Source organism: Myotis nattereri, assembly GCF_964212035.1.
Source record: "Myotis nattereri genome assembly, chromosome: 3".
NCBI classification, from domain to species: domain Eukaryota; kingdom Metazoa; phylum Chordata; class Mammalia; order Chiroptera; family Vespertilionidae; genus Myotis; species Myotis nattereri.
The window spans coordinates 46511518-46531327 of NC_138077.1; the positions used below are offsets into that span (position 1 = coordinate 46511518).

At 42.7% G+C, this 19810-nt stretch overlaps 1 protein-coding gene across 4 annotated transcripts in view; it reads left to right on the top strand.

Annotated features, from left to right (window-relative positions):
- Window positions 1–19810, top strand: part of LPP (LIM domain containing preferred translocation partner in lipoma) — a 654879-nt gene that overhangs the window by 38695 nt on the left and 596374 nt on the right. For 3 of the 4 annotated variants that reach the window (XM_081087023.1, XM_081087021.1, XM_081087025.1), the window contains exon 2: window positions 15322–15446. The gene's annotated coding sequence lies outside the window, so the exon portion shown is untranslated. Of the gene's footprint in view, window positions 1–15321; window positions 15447–19281; window positions 19399–19810 lie in introns of those variants that run through there. The other variant, XM_081087022.1, reaches the window with a different exon arrangement.

A 19810-nucleotide genomic window follows, 5' to 3' on the forward strand; every position in this document is an offset into this window, starting at 1 on the left:
TCCTCAGGGATTCTTTATATTTCCGAGTTTTCATTAGGGACTGCTCTTTATTTGGAAAGCAGCGAAGAGAGTTGAGGGGCATAGAATGTTCAAGATTTTATAGGAAGATGTCAGGAGAGAGTTAAAGAACTTGAGTGGGGAGATAAGCAGAAGAGGGGAGTTTTTAAAAAGGAACAAAGTAACTTAAAAGGGGACTCTCGTGAGAGTGACATTTTTGTGATGGTTTTCCCAAGAAAGCCTGTTCATATTTGACTTTTGTGACCTCTCCATCATGCTATTTGCAGCTATTCCGTTTTCCTTAGAAATATGTTAAAAGAAATGCTCATAATAAAAATAAAATAAAAAATACAAAAAAGTATTTATAAAAAACACACACCAAGAAGTTCTTGTCCCATCTCTCCCCACCCCAGTCCCATTCCCCACTTGTAACCGCTTTTTGTTTTTAATTCTTCGAGTGGTTATTATTGTATTTCTAATAATGCCCTTATATCTTTAGTTTTTGAGTTGTTAGTTTTATATATGTGTGTTGACTTTTATGATAGCCAAAGACCACATCTTCACGCCCACTGGTATTTCTCATCTCCCTTCCCAATTTTTGACAGTTACATGATTGATTTACTCTGTTAGTTTCTTTTATAAGTTAACATAATGTGCACAAATCTCCATTTTTTTTTTGTTATGTAAACTTTGGCAGTATCTCTTCACTCATCTTTTTGTGAGGGAAAGGTGTTGGGGTTCCTCTTCCACTTCTTCTCTTACAGTTTGTCAGTTATATTTTAAGTTACGTTTTGCATCTCCAGTGTTTATAATGAATACATGTATACATGCAGTTGTATAACGTTTTGTAACCATAGCTGAGTCTTCTGCTCAGTGGGTTGATTTTAAAAGCTGAAAACAATCAACATTTACATGATGATTTCTAGGTAAATATTGCTCAACACTGGGCTAACTCATGTGCTGTGGTTTCATTTCCTTTCTAGGCCTCTGAGGTCACCACCTTTAAGCCATTTACAGGGGACTGAACTTTCCCTTAGCATTGCAATGTAACAGATCTTTCTAATTCTCCTCTAATTGTACAAAATTATCATAGGTTTTATTTGTTTTAGTTCTATAATAACTAAATAACATCTCTGTGTGTGTGTGTGTGTGTGTGTGTGTGTGTGTGTATTAGAGTTTAAGGTTGTGCTTTTTCCTTTTGGTTGGGACAAGAAAATTAAGTATTTTCTACTATAACCTGTCTTTCTAATTTTTCTATTGCCTGTTTGTAATGTATATTTCTTATTGAAGCTCCATCAAACTTTTATTTTGGACTGGTTTTAAATTTGGTTCCTGCTTTCTCATACAGTCTTTGTTTTTTTCTGGAGTTTCTGATTGCCTTGTTCTATTTAAACCACTACATCGTTATCATAGTTCCACAGATATTTCCAGACTCTCATGGAGGAGTCCTGAGTCATGCTGTTAAGCTGTTGGCTATCATCATTATTCAAAAGAAGGTATATATTTAAGATGTTGTTCACCAATCTTTCCTTATGCATATTCTTACTAGCCAGTTTTGTTTGCTCTTTTTTCTCCATTGAATATTCATAAACAATTCCAGATTATTTTATAATTGTCATATTTTTAATGGCCACTCAAATATTCCATTGTGTGGAATACTATTTTTAAAATTTGAGTATGGATTGTCGATTATCTGCTCTTATAAATAACACTGTTATGAACATTTTACTGCACAAGTTCTTTTACATTAATTTATTTTATGAGTGCTTACTAGGGAAAGAAAATGGGGAAAACCTGTGTTATCTTCTTTGAAGATATATTCCAATGACTGTGCTTGGATTGCCTGACATTTTTTATTATTATTATTATTATTATTTTTTTGGAAAGGAGCAGTAGGAAACAGGAGAATCCACACCTTGAGTTTTCTTGGCAGCTTTAGGAAGTGATAGTGTGACTTACTGCAAACCTGGTACTGTCTAGAAATCCATTGAGTATCCCTCTTGTTAAGTGAGCCTCTGGGGTCAGCCGAAGCTCTGCAACTTATGCTCACCCCGAAATTTTATGTAATAAATTTTTTTTGCCAATTATTTTCGACATGATCACTTCCAACTGGATCACCTCTCTTGTTCACTGGATTTGTCTCTCAGGGATTGTTGAAAAAATCAGAATTATTCTAAAATTATTAAAGAGGTATTCCCATTAAGAATATCCTGTAAGATCTACAACTAATTCTACACATAATTTATAAGGCAGGGGTTTGAGGGATGGAAGGATTATTAGAACAAAAGGATCACTGTGAAGAAATCCACCCAAGTGGGAAGTCTACATTTTGATATAATGAAAACACTGTCCTATTGTCACCCTATATAGCACTGCATTACTATAAAACTTCATCAGTCTGGCAACATTTACTCTATGCTCTTTACAAAGTCTGTGTGACATGATTGCATAAATGGGACCCTTGTCTCTGAAAAGCGTTGCAATTCATTGATGGATGCTAATCCCATGCTAAAGGATATAGACCCATCTGCACTATGGAAAAATTATGAGCTTTATGATTCACAGTCTAATTATTTTGGATAGTGGGTGATAATATTGTATTGAAGGTGATGATGAGACACATAGACACAGCTTATTGCAACTTGGAGAGACTCTGGTCCAACAGCCCCATTTTTTACTCTGAGAAAAAGGTGACCTGGTGGGGAGAAGGATTCACTCAAGGTCACATTAGTAGTTAGTGGGAGAGCCAAGTCTAGACTCCATAACTCCTCGCTTCTAGTCCATTCCTCTTTTCTTATTTCATCCCTTATAATTTAAAACATTTGCAAATTTATTTCTAGTGTGTAAATTGTACTTCACTGAACTTGCAGAAATTTTCTGTAATATAGAATGATACAGAATATTTAGTAATGGGGAGAATATATTAGCCTGGAATGGAATCAGAAATAATTTAAGTTCTGAGACATAAGGAATCATTTCTGAGATGAGGGAAAGTGATAGGCAAGCCAGTGCCCTTTCTTAGGATATAATTGGAACCATGCTGCTGTTTCTGATCTTTGGGGAATATGTGGGAGTTTGTTTTTGGCTAAGACATTGCCAGTCTCTAGAACACAGATTCCATATCTATCAAAACAGAAAGCTGGGCGTGATGAACTGGGCTTTGTAGACTGTTCAGAACTGAACTCTGTGAGTTCATGATTTTAGGTTATGTCCCATGTTTAAGATGACTTGGAAAAAAAAAAAAAAAAGGAAAGCCTTGCTGAGTCACTACCTGCGTCACCTGCTTTGTTCTTGCTGGGAAGTAGGGCAAAGCTGGGCAGACATGAAAATGTGGTTGACTTCAGGTGGGCGCTCTGCATGAGTCCCAGTTGTAGACACCTGTCTCGGAAGGGGTCTGTGGGAGGGTTGACAGTCAGAGAAGGAGAAGGGCATATTTGTGGTCCCAAGTGCTGCAGGCAAGGAGAGGTGATTGATAGGAGAAGAAGCCATTTGGGGGTGGGTGGCTGGTGAAGGAAACACAGCTGGGAACTGGTAGAAAAAGGAACAAGCAGGCACTTATTGGCTGCTTATTTTGTATGGACAAGTATTATTTTTTTAATTTCTCCAAAACACATTAAAAATAGGTGTTATTATTTGGATTTTAAGAATGAATAAATTAATTAGAGAGGGTTAGTTATTTTGTTCATGGTTAGGCTGCTGGTAGCTAAGGATGGAAGGAGTCATTGTTGGTTCTGACTCCAAATGCCCTTTTCTTTTCAAAGTTAATTATGTGTGCTGTGTTCTGGGTGCTGGGGATGTGGAGATGAAGAAGACAGGTAAAGTAAGGACCTCATATTGCTCGCAGTCTACGAAGGAGCGAGACAGAGAACAAAGTAAACAAACCCACACTCTCAGAGGGTGGAAAGTGCTACCCTGGGGAAGACAGCAGCATCAGGGAATAGCGAGTGACAGGGTTACACGGTGTGTTTTACATCCTAGTCCATACGCTGGTGTGTAAATGAGGTGAGCTGACTCGAGGACACCAGATTCTCAAGGCTAGAATTTAGGCCTGGCCGTGATGTAAACCAACTGTGCTACTGGGAGTAGTCACCTCCCCATCATTAATATCCAGGAAAGTAAACGCTATCCTTCCCACTTCACTGGATGGGGAGGGAAGAGGGAGTGAATCATTTGGGTGTGCAGCTGTTTTTAAAGCCTCAGTAGGTTATAAAAATACAAGAAGTTTTTTTTTTATTTTAACAGCTTTGGTTAACTTTTAAAAAGATAAGTTTTTATATTTAACTACTGCATTTTGTGTGCTTTGAGGAAACATCTTCCCATATTCCTAGACCACAATGAGGACCTCCCTGTGTGCCCCCCCCCCCCTGCCTTCCATAACAATCTCTGGAGAATTTGGATTGCACTTGTCAGCATTGAGAGAACATTGGGTGTGTGGAGCAAAGGGCTCGCCTCTAGGTCCTGTCATTGGAAGCGGGTGAGGATGGACTAGAGGAGCAGCTAGATGGACTAGTGTCAGAAAGATGGATTGAGTAGCCGGGGGAGGTGGGAGTCAAACTAGGTTTGACTTTACATTTGCACACAGTGGGGCTGTTGGTCAGCAAATACTTATTGAAGGCCTATTATGTGCCAGGTCATGGCTGAGAAGGGAGAATGATAGGAGACACTGTGAATCAATTCAGCATTTGCCGTGAGCTTGCCCTGGGTGGAGGGACTGGGATGCTGAGAAGCTGTGTGCCCTCGAAGAGCGTCCTATCCAGTAATGAATATCTGTCCTGTTCCAAAAAGTGTGCATATCAATTATTCATGTAGACAGAGGTGATATTTAAATGTGTATAATACCCTGTACTGAAGGGGCACCAGGTTTGCCAGGGAGAACCTTTTCATTATTGGATTGTGGGGAAGTTCAGGGGGTCCTAATGGAGGAACTTGGAAAATTGGGGTGGTGTGAAGACACTTGGGGCCTTGGGAGAGAAGCTGTTTACCAAAGGGCAAGGACATATTTAAGTATTTTAGCAATCCCTGTTTCATACCTCTGTGTACTGGTATATATGAACTTTGCATGTGGTTATTCATTTATCTTTCAGTGTTCTTAGTGTAATAACTGATGTGCACATAAGGCACAGAGGAGGGAATGATTGGAAAGGCATCATGGGGTCAGTGCTGCTTGAGTGGGGTTTTGTAAGATGAATAGGAGTTTGGTAAAGCACTTTCTGGAAAAAAAGGGAGAACCTGGCTAAGAGCATTAATATGTGAAATATCAGAGAATTTGACTTGGTTGTGTGAAGGGATTTTTGTGTTCAGGGGACTGTAAGCACAGTGGTACCATTGAAAGAGCAAGGGAGAAAGGGAGATCACATCCATATTACCCATCCCACAAGGGAAGGGAAAAGATCGCGAGTGGGGCAAGCAGGCAACTTTTACTTTTATTTTAAATAACTGCAATGTGCCAGGTGTTAGGCAGTTTGTTAGTATTGTCTCTAATCTCCCAGTAACCCCATGAGGTAGGGAGTTGTATTCTTCTCTCTCCCTGCAGATGAAGAAATCAGAGCTCAGGATGTGACTTGCACAGTGTCACACAATGGCGGGGACAGGATTTGATCTCGGGTTTGTCTGACTGCAAGGCCTAAACATTCCATATCTATCCTACGTCCCCTCTATATCCCATGAATTTAGTTACAACCATGAGGAGCAGGGTGCTTTCTTTGCACAGCAGTGCAGCTTGTAACAAAAACAGGAGGCATCAGTATCCTTTTCTGCAAAATGGGGACCAGAGTCCTTGCTCCACATGTTGGCAGGACTCAGGAAGCTTCAGTGCCTTCCAGGCCCTTCAGCAAGGCTATACATGGGGAGGTGGCTGCTTCAGTCTGTCTGTTCTGAGCCTTTGAGTTGACTTTCAGTCTCGTGAGACCATCCTGGTGGTGACAGAGAATGTGCTGATCACATGGATGCTGGGTATTTCTGGTTTGTGACAGGACTTTCTCAGAGTAAGTCAATACCATGGTTCCCATTGTGATTTGGCTTCTCATGTAACTTGACTTTAGGGAGAGACTGTGTCAGTCATGCCGAGGACAGAGTGTCTGTCTGTGTGCCCTTCCTATTTCTTACTGGACGTGAATGTTTGTGTTTTGGTTCTCCTCCCCCAACAATAAACACAGGGAAGACAAACAAAATCAAGTGAGAGGCAGTGTAGCGTGGTAGTCAAGAGCACAGACCTTGAGCCAGATTGCCTAGATTCAATTCCCGGCTCTGCCACTGTCTTGCTCTGTGTTTATTTGTGCCTCAGTTTCCTCATCAGTAAAATGGGGATAATGATAAATGTACCTATTTCATAAGCACTGTTGGAAAGGTTAAATGAATTAATATTTGTAAAGTGCTTAGAAAATTGCTGAGCATATAACAAGTGCCCTATGAGTGTTTGCTAAACAGCAGCAGCAACATTTTCTACACTGGCCCTGCCTTCTGCTGCCATTTAAGATATTACATACTGTCATATGTTAGAGCATTCTGGTTTTCTTCAAGATCTAGCCGGTGGAGGCACAGTCTGACTTCTGCTGTGTGTGGTGAGGCACTGAAGGGTGACATGTTCACGTGCTTGATCTGGTGGAGACTGGTCGTGATGCCTACTTTGACACATGAACTTCACTCTGGAAAATATGCGGCTCAGGAATACAAAGTGCAGCAATAACTTATTTTTTGCTAGAAGAACAGAGATGACCCGGCCAGGATGATTAAGTGTTTGAGTATTGACTTGTGAACCAGGAGGTCATGGTTTGATGCCTGGTCAGGGCACATGCCTGGGTTGTGGGTTCTATCCCCAGTGCCCCCATGCAGGAAGCAGCCAATCAATGATTCTCTTTTATCATTGATGTTTCTATCTCTCTCTCTCCCTTCATCTCTGAAAAACAAACAAACAGCCTCCACAGAGTTTGGAGTAAAGAAAATTTGCAGCTGAGTTTATCTATTTTTAAATTTCTTCCCGGTGTTGTAGCCTGCAGCCTGTGTATCCATAGTTTTATCTGGTTGGGTCAGTAGGTGGGTACTTTTTAATTTGGTTTTAATTAGGCTCACATAAAAAGAAACAACCAAAGATTTGGTTTCTGACCAACAGGGTTTAAAGCTCTGCTGTACCCTCATGTATCGTATCCCCGTGGGCAAGGATGCTGGCCACCAATCTCTGGGCACCCACATACTCTTTGTTTCTTCCCTGCCAAAATTGGGGTGCTGAATGGTGATATGAGCTCATTTATCTCTGGTATGTTAGCTGCAGTTTTGAAAGAGGTTTTTAAAAATCAGATATATTTGTAGTGACTCTGATCAGCAAAAGAAACGAATTGATCATCTTAATTTTTTCTCTCCACTTGGCAATTGTGCCCCTAGGAATTCTTATTTCAGCTTCACACCTTCCTAATCCCCAAAATGTTTCTGTGTATCCTGCTCAAAAAGTGGAATGAAACTAAATAATCATTACCATTGTGTGGAGTCGGGAAGATTTTAATTTATTAAAAAATTTTGAAAATATGTTCTTATTGATTTCAGAGAGGGAGGGAAAGGGAGAGAAGAATAGAAACATCAATGATGACAGAGAATCATTGATTTGGCTGCCTCCTGCATGCCCCCTACTAGGGATGGAGTCTGCAACCCGGGCATCTGTCCTGACCGGGAATTGAACCGTGGCCTCCTGGTTCATAGGTCAAGAATTTCCTCACCCATAGTAAAATCCATTCTCTGTAGCTTCCATGACATAGTCTTCCCTTATTGAAACATTGCTCCTTTCCCAATCTTATCAGCATAGCTCCCAGGTGCCTTTCAATATTTTTTTCTCTGACATTACCTCTGCTTAGAATACACCTCTGGCCCCTAAAACCCCTCCTCTCATTTTCAGCTATTTATTGAAGTTGGTTCCATTTCCTGAGGGCAACAGTCATCCCTTCCATTTCTGTATCCTCAAGTCCAAAATAGGTGTGCAAGAGATAGTTGTTGAGCAAATAAATGACAAATAATAAGGGGTAGAGATAAGGCATTTTGGAATTTGGGGTGGAAATTCTAGCTAGGTAGGGATGGTAGGTAGCTCCAGGAAAAATGGTATTTGAGCTCCCCTTCAAATCTGGTTCTAAGGATGTGAGAAAGAGCCTGGTGGTCATCACCAGTGTGCTAGCTCTACAGGACACAGAGTACCATCATCCCCAGAGTAAAATAAGGAGGGAAAGCTCAGGAGTGCATTGTGCTGGTGCCTGTCTGTGGTCTTGAGCTGGGTTATCTAATGCAGGGAAGCCTGCTTCCCCCGTCCACAGCTGGCATGGCAGCAGGCTCCCCATCCTTCCCGATGAATGGTCCTGGAGGAAAGGAATTCAGAATGTTGCTTGTATTTTCATCTTTACTTCTCCTTTGGAGCTGCCTTTCTGGATAGCAGAGAGGTGACCTCAGCAGCCAGAGACAGAAAGGAGCAAAATGAGTCATCTCAGGCCCTAATGAGGTTCATGAGGGACCCTTCCTGGGACTGAGGTCAGATGAGGTTATGCTGTGCCCAGAGTGAGTTTTGCCTGGGGCTCCAGGCGGGACTGGAGCAGAGCTGAGCTAATTTTACCCACAGGAGCTGACTGTGCTGAAGGGCAGGGCTTATGACATTGGCCTTATCATCCTGTGATGCCCAGAGAGCTCCCAAGGTACAGCCCCATTCTGTCTGGGCTGTTTTTCTCCTCCAGTTTAATATATTTTTCCATTAGGTGTGCATATCAGCAGGCAGGATGCTGAAGAGCAAAGAGCTTCGGGTTTTGTGGAAGGCAGGCAATGGAGCTGGATTTGGATCCTATCTCCACCCCTTGCTTACGAGGCAGCTGACCTTGGGCAAGTTATATAAATTCTCCGAGTCTCAGTTTCCTCATTTGTAAAATAGTGCATATGCCTGTGCCCTAAGATTGCTCCTTGGTTTATACACTAGGTGACACTTAGCAAGCACTCACTCTGTGCCAGTCACTGCTGTGGCTGCTTTATTCATGATGATTCATCTAATCTTTTAAACAAACCTATGAAGAAGGTACAATTGCTAACACTGTTTTACAAACAAGGAAATAAGGACAGGAGCAGGCATTTCTGGAGGCTGCGCAGAGCAGATGTGCTAGGTGTGCAGCTGGCATGCTTTTGAGGTACTGAAGTGTTCAGGGGCAAATCTGGAAAAGAAAGAGGTCAAGCAAGAAATTCTCAGGAAAGAGCTAGTATTTGCGCTATACCCAGGTTTTCTGTGACATGCTTTTGAATTTATGTTGACCACAAGCTAGTTTGTGTAGTTCTGATTAGCTTACGACACGTACCACTGGTCCCTTATGGTCGCTTAGGTTTGTGTGGCCCATTATTGTAAAGTGAAATACTTTCCCTTCACAGAGGCATGGGAGGGTCCTAGGTATAGATGGATGTAGGTTTTTACTTGAGGAGATCAATCAGTGGAGGAATGGATGATCAGTTAATTGATCTATTGTCTTTTATTTTCTCTCTTCCATCTATCAGGATTAAGTGCAGGAAAGACGTCTCACACAATTTAAGTGGAAATGCATTAAATCAGGGGGAAAAAATACCAACAACATTGTTGGGAGGGATGGAGCCCTGGGAGCCAGGAGGCTACATCTGGAACTACTGAGTTGAAGAATTTGTTCTGAAGCCACAATCAGGGATAAAGACATTAGGAAGCCACTGTGGAGGCCTCTCAAACTGTTTCTCAGCATCCTCAGAGTTGGTGGCGGAACACTGTATTGTCCAGTAGAGCGGCATTTTGACTCTTAGGGTTCCACAAAGTTGGTTGCCACTAGGAATAGCAGCAGGGTGAATTAGCTCCACATTCACCTTCTAAGTCTCACTTGAGTACATCTAATTGCTGGAATCTGATTTACTAGTTTCGAGGGAGCATGGGAAATGTAGTTTTCAGCAGTCTACTTCTGCCATGCAGTAGGGCACTTTAGAGGGGGGAAGGAGCTCTCATTGAGCCAATTGAGAGAATGTGTCCAAAATTACTCCAAAATACTTAATATGCACCATTAATTATAGTACTTTAATATTATCTATCTATCTATCTATCTATCTATCTATCTATCTATATATCATCTATCTAAATATATATAAAAGGCTAAGTGACTGACCGTATGTTTGCCTATCCGTCCGACTGACCGGCCAGTACATATGATGTGCGCTGGCAATTAAAAAATAAACATTGACTCGTGCATGCATGATACATATAAAACTCTCGCTGGCGCCAATCGCATATGTGTGTTTCGATCGTGAATTTGGTTGACACTTCTATTACAGAGAAAGGGCGAATAGCGATATTAAAATATTTCTTCTAATTTCTTGTGAATGTGCACAAGTCCGTGCACTGGGCCACTAGTTAGGTATGATAGTCTACTTAATATTTTTTTATTTACATAAAATACATAACATTAATATACTCAGTATCCTGAAAAGGCAGGCCATTTATCCAAATTCTGTTTTTGATGTTTTTAAAAAATGTATTTTTTATTGTTGATAGTATTATAGATATCTCCTACTCTCTCGTTCCCCATCGCCCCCCCCCCCCACCCTCTTTATTTTTTAAGTCTTGACAACAGTGGTTGACTTGTAGTTTTTTAGTTCAGTTTAATCTTCTATAGGGAGTTATGCCTTGGACAGTTGCTCTGTTTATATAATTTGGTCACAAATGTTTCTTAAATGCTTACTGTAAGCCTGACTCGGGTCTAGATTTGGCACTTTGGGCAAAGGTCAGTCATGGGTTCTTCCACTGGGAGCCCTCACTGGAGAAGGGAATAAATCAAGTTCTTCGTAAGAATAGTACAATGAAGGTCATGATTGGTGTCCTAGACAGCAGGCTAAGCAAATTCAGAGAAGGGAGATTATTCTGACTGGACTGAGAAGCAAGGGAGGTTTCATGCTGAGTGACAGTGGTCAGGTAATTCACCATTGGAGGCAGTAACATCTCTTTAACAGGTATTTACAAATGTGGTGGAGTGTGTTTTTTGTTTTTGTCTCAATGCTGGAGGCCAGACCACCATTGCCATGCAGTGCTCAGGGCCAGAGATGCTAGACATCCTGTAACACATGAGACAATGCAGAAATAACTGTCTTTCTTCAAAGAGCAATTTTGTTCCTCTTGAGAACTGCCAATGGCCTGGAAGGATGTATAGGATATCTATCTGGGATCTCAGGATGGGGAGGGGAAGTAGGTCAAGTATGAGAACATGGGAGTTAAGAGTTCAGTCTGAATACGCAGAGGATGTATGCTGAGTGGCAGTGGGAAGGAGTTTATAGTGGAACAGACTCTGTGTTATTCAGAAACTTGAGATATTAGATTAAGCACTTGGACTTACTGTGTTGCCACTGGGAAGCCACTTTAAGATATTGGTGCAGGGTCCTTGGAAGCAGAAACCCAGCCTTATCTTCTCGCTGGTGCTTTCTGAATGAATGAATGAATGAATGCCCCAAGCAAGTTGTTTACAGCAAGTGGACTAGTTGGTACCTGAGTTTTGCCAGGTGGGAATCCTGTGGTCCTGGGATAACCTAGCAGTCAACACTTAGACTTAAGGAGAATTCCAGGAGAGGGCTTGGCAGCCTGCTATGCAGATACTGTCTCCACATCCAAATGAAAGTGCTGTGGTCAGGCAGCAGTCCTAGTTGCCTTCACTGTAAAGAGAGAAGCTACTGTCTCAAGGATCTTGAAGAAAAGAGGGTTTCTTTTATTGTCCTCCCTCGTGGAGCCCACAGGCCACAAGGCATGTCAGGTGCATACTGTCCCGTCCGCATTAATGCCCTTGCCTCATAAGCTTATTAAAAATTGACAATCAAACCAGCAATTTGCTGACAAGGTTCATGCGTTGTGACCGTGACTGCAGTTATTCTGAGGGAGCAGCTTGCTGTTCTGCATAGTGATGCTATCACACGGCAGCGTCCCCTGTGTCAGCCTGTAGAGTCTTGGTGGCTTTTTGGCATTGGGGTCAGTGCCTCGTCCTTCTGATGGGATGGGCTTTGGAGGTTGGGAAGGAAAGCTTGGGTTGGAACTGACCAAACACAAATGCAAGCATTTCCTTGTTAGTTCCTCTCTAAGGTTTCATTTCTGAAATCTTTCAGGAGAGAGAAAGAGGTGTGTACATTTGTGGGATCGCCCCAGAGTCCTCATTGTATGTCTCAGAGAAGGACAGTGACTTGCCCAGGGCACCTCTTACGGCAGGTTTTCAGGGCACTCTGCTGCTGATGAAGTGTGTCATGTGGACTGGGCTACTGGCTCAGCTTCTTACTCTGCTATGAACCCTCAGGTTTCTCATCTGTAGAATGGCTGTCTTGGTCAGATGTGGCAGTAAGCATTCCAAAAGGTGGGACAATGAAAGCTTTGTTGACTACAAAGAAATACAGAAATATTTCCTTTTATTCCTGATGTTCACTTTTATGGACCAGTAATCATTGGGATCATCTTTAGAAAAGGATTGGAGCACTGAAGACACTGCTGAGTTCACCCCAATCACAGAACCCTTCTGAAGAGTCCACTTCCCCACTGCACAGTGAGGAGATTTTGTGCTCAGATTTGGAGGTACAGCCCTGAGGGAAAACATGGTCAAACCTTGGAGTTGTGAGGAGTTGGGGATATACTCTTGCCTGAAGCCAGGGACTCATGTAGCAATATGACGGGAGAGTTCGCTGGGAAAGATGGGTTGAGGCCCCTCCTGGAGCCCCTGAGTGCTGGCTGGAACACAGCTGCACATTATTTTTTGTGCAGTTCAGAACACTGGTGAGAAGTCAGCTGGGAAAGCTGTGATGAAATGGGGTCAACCTTGCAGCACCTTCAGGATGTGCAGGGAGCCTGAGGTAAAAGTCAGGCAAGAAACAAGGAATCTTGCAGTTGGAGCAAAGGCCTCAAAATAGGGTGATTCCCAAGTTTTTGGCACATCCTAAGTGTTTTTTGTTTGTTTTTTTTGTAATGGTACAACTTTTTACTTAAGGTTATAATAAAAATGATAATATTTTATATAAGTATAGAGCTGGGAAGTTTTCAAACCCATCAACTCCTTGGTTTTGCTCATCATCATGGGGAGATGGAAGATAGGGTTCTTACCCCTATTTCACAAATAGAGAAATCAAGACTCAGAGAACAGGTGGAATTTCTCAGGCTGCTTGGCTGGTCGATGTGGAAGCTGGGAGGATGTCACATCTAATACTCTCTCCAGTGCCAATTATCTGGATCAGTGGTTTTCTCAAACTCACTTTCTGTACCTCTATACCCCCTTGACTGTGTTGGCTGACATTCTTGGAAGCCCAGATGGCCATGAGTTTCAAAGGTCCTAGAGACAAGCTGTAAGATTTTAAAGATGAGCTCTAGGTAATTTGGGACACAAAAGGTGTTCGTCCTTCTGGCTCTTTATAGCTGTCTAGGTTTGTTCAAGTTGAAAATGTCCATGAGAGCACGGAAGGAACGAGATGGGCCTCTGTCACTTATTGAGCATCTCCTTTGCCATGGGCACAGTGCTACATACTTTTCCATCTGTGGACTTAGATACATTTATAGATGGGGCGATTATAACACAGTATTTACGGTGATATTCTGCTAAGCAGCTTGTGTATATACATATTCAATAAGTTAATTCTCATAAAAACCTCATTTGGTCGATAGCATTATTATTTCCCATTTTATAGACAAGAACAACTGAGGTTTAGCGAGATTTAAATAACTCGCTTGCGAGAACACAGGTCCTCAATAGACTATAATCCAAGATTTCTAGTTTGAGAATTCTTTCTTCCCTGTTACACTACATATTGCCCATTTCACTGATAAAAATGCAGAGCTGCTTATTACAGAGGAATGTCTCAGACCTTGGAGGTTATAGGAATCAGAGCCAGAATGTGCTATGAAGACCTCAGAAGGCTGGAGGTTTTCAAGCTCTGCTCCTCAAGCCTGGGAGACTCCAGGAGTGGCTTTGGGGTTGGGCTGGGTGATGGGTGTGGGGGATGACAAATGATGAGAGAATAGCAGGGAAGGGGACTTCTGGAGCCCAGGCTGAGACTGTTATTTACAAGCTGAGCATTTGCAAAACATATCATTGAAAAAAAAAAAAAAGGCTCTGTTGTTAGGGAAAGGAAAGTTTGAAACTCATTGTTCTAGCCTAGTTCGTCTTTTTACTACAATGAAAGTGGCTTGGTAAAAGTCATAGTTGCCAGGGGTCCCAGAACTTTTCCCCTTTTTCAAGGAGATGTGCTTTTTGTGCACCTCACTCTGAGGCCTCGGGAGCACCTGGCTGCAGGCTCAAGGGTCAGGCAGCTTCTGAGAAGCTTCTGTCAGAAGCTTCAGGTTACCCCATGTGCACGATACTTGACCTGTATCTTTCAGCTTGGCTATGTCTCCCTTTTGGACCTTGGGAACCTCACAGAGATTAGTTTCCTGGCCCAACCTTCAAACACATTGTCTAACTGAATACCTGTGATTATTGAGTGTTCACTGTGTACACAGTGCCGGGAACACAGGCAGGGTTTCTGATGTCACGGGTCTGGTGAGGAGACAGAAACAAATAAGGACTTTTGTCAAATGTTTTTTTGAACATGGTTTTGTTTGTTATATATGATCATCATGTGTGATAGTTACACGAGGATGATATCATCTCCAATAAATGGAATAGAGAGAGAGGCTGGACAATGGGAAAGGTTAGGAGTTGCTTGCCCTGTGAGTTAGTTAATTCTGGCCTTTCCACGTACTCTCTCTGGAATTGGCCAGTTTACTTTTCCTTTAAGTCTTCCTTTCTCATCTGTAATGTGTAAATGAGACTGATCAGCTCACTGGGTTGTTGATGGGATTAAATGGCATAATGTATGCAACCTGCTTAGTACAATGCTCAGCCCAGAATAAACACTCATTCGATTTTAGTGGTTATTGTTATTATTAGTATTTGGCAGTGAGGAGCCAAAGATACTATTTTTTAAACCCATCAATGGTGTAATTGGAATTTTGCGTCTCAAATAAAACCACTCTACTTTTAGAGATACACTCTATTAGTGTTAAAAACAAAACAAAACAACGGACTGTAACACCTTTGCCCGCAACAATTATGGTATGGGCTTCAGTTGACCTTTCTGAGTTATCTCTGTTTGCACCCGACTGTCCACCTCTGCCACTAGTGCTCACACATCTGTGTCACAAATTAATTTAGTCAGTGCTTCTCTCCAGTGTTGAGCACAGAAAACAGATGACAAAATGCAAAGCAGAAAACAATCATCATTGAGCTGTGTGTTCAACTGCCTTGGGAATGGCTTTCTGGGGAAAATCCAGCCCCTCCATAATGACATTGATGACTTGGATCTTTGCAGAAATTGAAGAGAATCCTGATGACTAGCGTGTTGGGAGAGGACTGAAGGAAGCCAGACCAGTTGCTGCACTCTCAGATCTTCTCGGGTGCCCTCTGGCTCCCAGGTGACCTGCAGCAGGACCTCTGGTATGTAAATGGGCCTCTTCCCTGCCTTAAAATTTTGTCTCAAATCTTAAGGAGTGGCTGGGAGGTTTTTATTAATTAATTAATTAATTAATTTGCTTATTTATTTATTTAGTATTTTTATTGATTTCAGAGGGGCAAGGGAGAGAGAGATAGAAACATTAATGATGAGAGAGAATCATTGATCAGCTGCCCTCTCCTGGGGGTCTAGCCCAAAACCTGGGATGTGTCCTGGCCTGGGAATTGAACCTCGACTCTCCAGTTCATAGGTCGATCCTAAACCACTTCGCAACACCAGCTGGGCTGGGGAGGTTTATAATGGGTTCAAATTTATCTTTTGTATCTGCAACTTGAAATATCCTGTTCCCCTGAATTTGTGCTTGGGAGCTCCCTCAGTGCTCTCTGGCCAGTAGCTCCTTACTGCATGCTTATTTCCCCACGGGCGTCTTGCAGAGAAACTGGAGCCTGTGTTTCTAACAACTCCAAGGAAAACACTGCAGGTCACGTTTCCGGAACTGAGAATCTCAGGGGTCTCCCAAACGTCCATTTCTATTATCTCCTTTGGGCCTGGCATTTGCTTGTAGCTGAAAAGGAAGCGTTTGTCTTGAGCATTCCTGTGAACTTGTGTGACTTGGCAGTTGGAAACTTGACAGTTACTGCTGACCTTCAACTGCAAGAGGGAGTAGTATATAGACATAACCTGTAGAACATCAGATTATTGCCCTGCAATTCCAGAGCCTTAATGTTTCTTTGTCTTGAGAATGACCTCACTGCTTTTTGAATTTGTAATGGAATGCACAGTCATTTACAAGTAATCACACAATGATCCCTTACACTTTGTACTGCCTTCCCTTTCTCCAGAGGGCTTTCACTCACATTATCTCATTTGATACTCATAACTGCCCTGAGAGGTAGACAGAGGGTCTGTGTTAATCTCCAATTTTCAGGTGTAGAAACCAAGGTTTGCGAAAGCTTAAACTCTTATTTAGAGATTGTACAGCTACCAGAAGTGCACCTGGAATCTTGAACAGTCTAACTACTAAACTAGTGTTCTTTTGGGTACTTACTCTTGCTGTGACCTTGGAAATATACTTAACACCTCTGCTTGACAGTTTCCCTATAACTAAATTAGGTAGAAGACTCCCTCCAGGGGTAACTGCTAGAGGGATTAGATGAGACTATCTGGGAAAGCAGTTACTAACCCATAAAGCGTGCTTCTAATGTGAGGCATTGTCGCTACTTTACCTGAAATCCAAGTAGTGCCATGAACTGTGACAGAAAAGAAATCTTACCCCTTTTTGTGAAGACAGCATATTCTAGAATGATGCGGGGGTTGTCAGGGGTCACGAACAAACTCCCAGACCCTCGATGGGCAAGACTGTCCCTACTGTCCTGCCTGCAGGCCACGAGAGCACTTGAGTTGGGAAGACTCTATTTTTTATACAGAGCGCTCTCTCCATGTTCCTTGGAACAGTCTTGCATCTTGGAGACAGTTTTAGATCTGGCAGGACTGGAGAGCAGGAGTGGGGAGGTGGGAGTGGGATCCCAAGCTTTGTCCATGGAGGACAGGAATGTGGCATGGTGATGAGGTAGAGGTAGATGAGGAACTGGCCTGGAAGACCTAACTTCTCCCATTTCTCAATGACTGGGATTTAGTAGGGTACATCTTGTGAATCCATAAGGCCAGCAGTATATATGTAGAACAGTAACACTTACTGGAAAACCCCAGAAGGATGGATTTCAAGTTGGCAACAGATGCATTAGAAGCTAGCAGTGTGATATGGTCAGGAAACAGCCAGAGTAACTGAGGGATGAGGCCTGGGGTAGCTTCATAGGGAGCCAGATTTTGTTTCTATATAAGGAAGAACTTTTTATTGGAAAGACAGAATTTGCAGCTGCAGGAGGTGTTGTGTAGGAGATGTTCTCCACCTCACCAGAGATCACAGGGTTCATTAATGGGGGAGAAGGGCATCGGCTCAGTGGCCAATGGTCTTCTTCTTGTGAGATCCAAGGTCCGCTGGTTGTCAGTGGTTAAGACATAAGAGGAAGAGAGGCACACATGCATTAAGGAACGAAGGACCCCTTTGTGGATGTGGAAACTGATCTCTAAATGCTATTTGCAAAATGGACGGTAGAGACTCTATCATTCTGGTTTTCATATCTATCCCTGTAGCTCTCTCCTTGGTCCTTGGTTTTTAGAATTCCCAGGCCATCCATGGGCAACTATTTTTCATGGAATATTTCTTTCATCTGCTAAAACATTCCTGTGGCAATATTGGAAGGGACTTTGAGATCCTCACAGGATGACAATCTTTCTATAAGAACCACTGGGTCTGATGGCTGGTCTAGTAACAAATGAAGGCCATCTCTTTACCCTCTTCAGGCCTGCCTCTGGGACCTCCTGGGAGTATGGCAGTGGTGAGACTTCTGTGCTGAGTTCTGGTTTTGGCATGTAGTGGAAGGTTCTCTGATCCTTTCCTTATCATTTAATATTATGCTTGTGTCCATTTATTCAACATGGCGATAAATAAGAAATGTCTGCAAATTTTTAGGCACTTGAGGCATCCTTGCAAAAACAAGTAATCAACATAAATGTTTCAAGACTATTTGTCTAGACCAAGTAGAAGCTGCTTTCAGAACGCATAGTTGGACAATCTTGGGATAGCTACCCAGTTTGTAGGTGAAACCATATAAGCTACAAGAGGAGAACTGATTTGTCCCAGGTTTTAAGAAGTGACTGATCTGGGTTAGGGCTTGGGTCCTCTTGCTCCCTGACCAGTGCTGTTTATTGCTAGAAGATTCTCTTGGGATAAGAACAAGTAGCCTCATGGTGCAGGCCCAAAAGCTAGGAAGTGGGTGGTAATTCTGAAAAATGGCTCATCAGACCTATATAAGCCTTTACAGCCAATAGCAGAACAAAATCACGCTAAGAAATAGAATCACTAGGAAGCTGAGATATGGATTCCTTTTGCTGAGCAGACCCCTCTTTACTCATCCCATTATTTCCCTCGGCATCTCTTTTCTCTCTCCTTTCTCCTCCTCTAAATTAGTCTGGAGTTATTTTAGACCACATTCATTCCTGACTGACTTCACTGGTCCAATTTAGTCATTGAACACTACTCAGGAACTTCAGATTGGAATTAACCTTACAAGTTAAATGGGGCATTCCACACTCCTATTTCGAACTCCCCATCCCCCAAACCCTGAAAGTCTGGTTTTGTTCTGGGTCTTCCCACCTGGTATCTATCCTATGAAGAACTCATGGAAAACTAAGTTCCCAGGAGAATTCTCTGCCCAAGAGAGTCAGGGATTGGGCTCCAAGAGTGGGGATTGTTTTAGACTCACCTGTCATTAAAAAAACTGCAGATGGATTCTTGGTGACCTCTTCAGGTGAATCCCACCAGATACCTCCCCTTACTCTGAATTAATAGAGTGACTTCATAAATGTAGTTGTATTCTCCCATGACCCCATTCCTAAGGTGAGCTTATAGACTTTCAAACTAGTCCCTCCCTTGTTTGGGTGGTGGAGCATGTGGGACAGTTTAGACTCCACTTCTTTTGGGGTTAAACATTTACTCCGAGTAAGGAATTCTGTCTTAAGTGGGGCATGTTCTTCAAGTGCCAGAGGACAGAAGGGCGATTTTTCTGACATCCTCCAGCCTGCTTCCCCATATATGGAAATGTTTACCCACCACACTGATCTATTGGAAGAGAAGGAGGTGACTCAGGGTTTAGGAGAAGCAGGATTTGAATTCTTGTTTCCAGAAACCAAGTCTCTCCCCTCCCCCACTCCCCCCCATCCCTCCCCTCCATTCCTTTGCCCCTTGTCCTGGAAGCAGAGAAGAGAATGTCTCAGTGCTTTTCCCCTCTGGCCTTGGGATCACCTCCTTGCAATAGGACTCCGGGTGTGTGAGAGGGAGTGAGAGCCAGCGGAGGGCCAGCTGCCTGACATCGCGTGAGTACATCATTATTGCCAGAGCAAATGGCATTTCTGCTCCCAGACCCTGGGTTTATAGCCCTGACAGCTGGCTTGCTTGCCGGGCGATGGGACTTGTTACTGGGAGCACTGTAGCTTTAATTTGGGGTGTGGACAGCTGCTTTCCCAGGGGAGTACTCCTCACAGTGGGATTTAGAACGAGGCTCTGCTTGAGAAAAAATTCTATTTGTGTATAGAAAATTTAGAGATATTTTTTCCCACCTGAGGCCTAGCTTGAATTGGGTAGAAAGATAATTTGGGAGTGATGTCTGTCTGATTGCTAGGGCTAAAGCAACAAGCCAGAAGGGATGTTTGGGGATGCGTGGGCAAGGATAGTTTTAGCTTGAAAAGCAGGGCTATGGTTGGACTTACTAGTATGTACTAGTGGCAT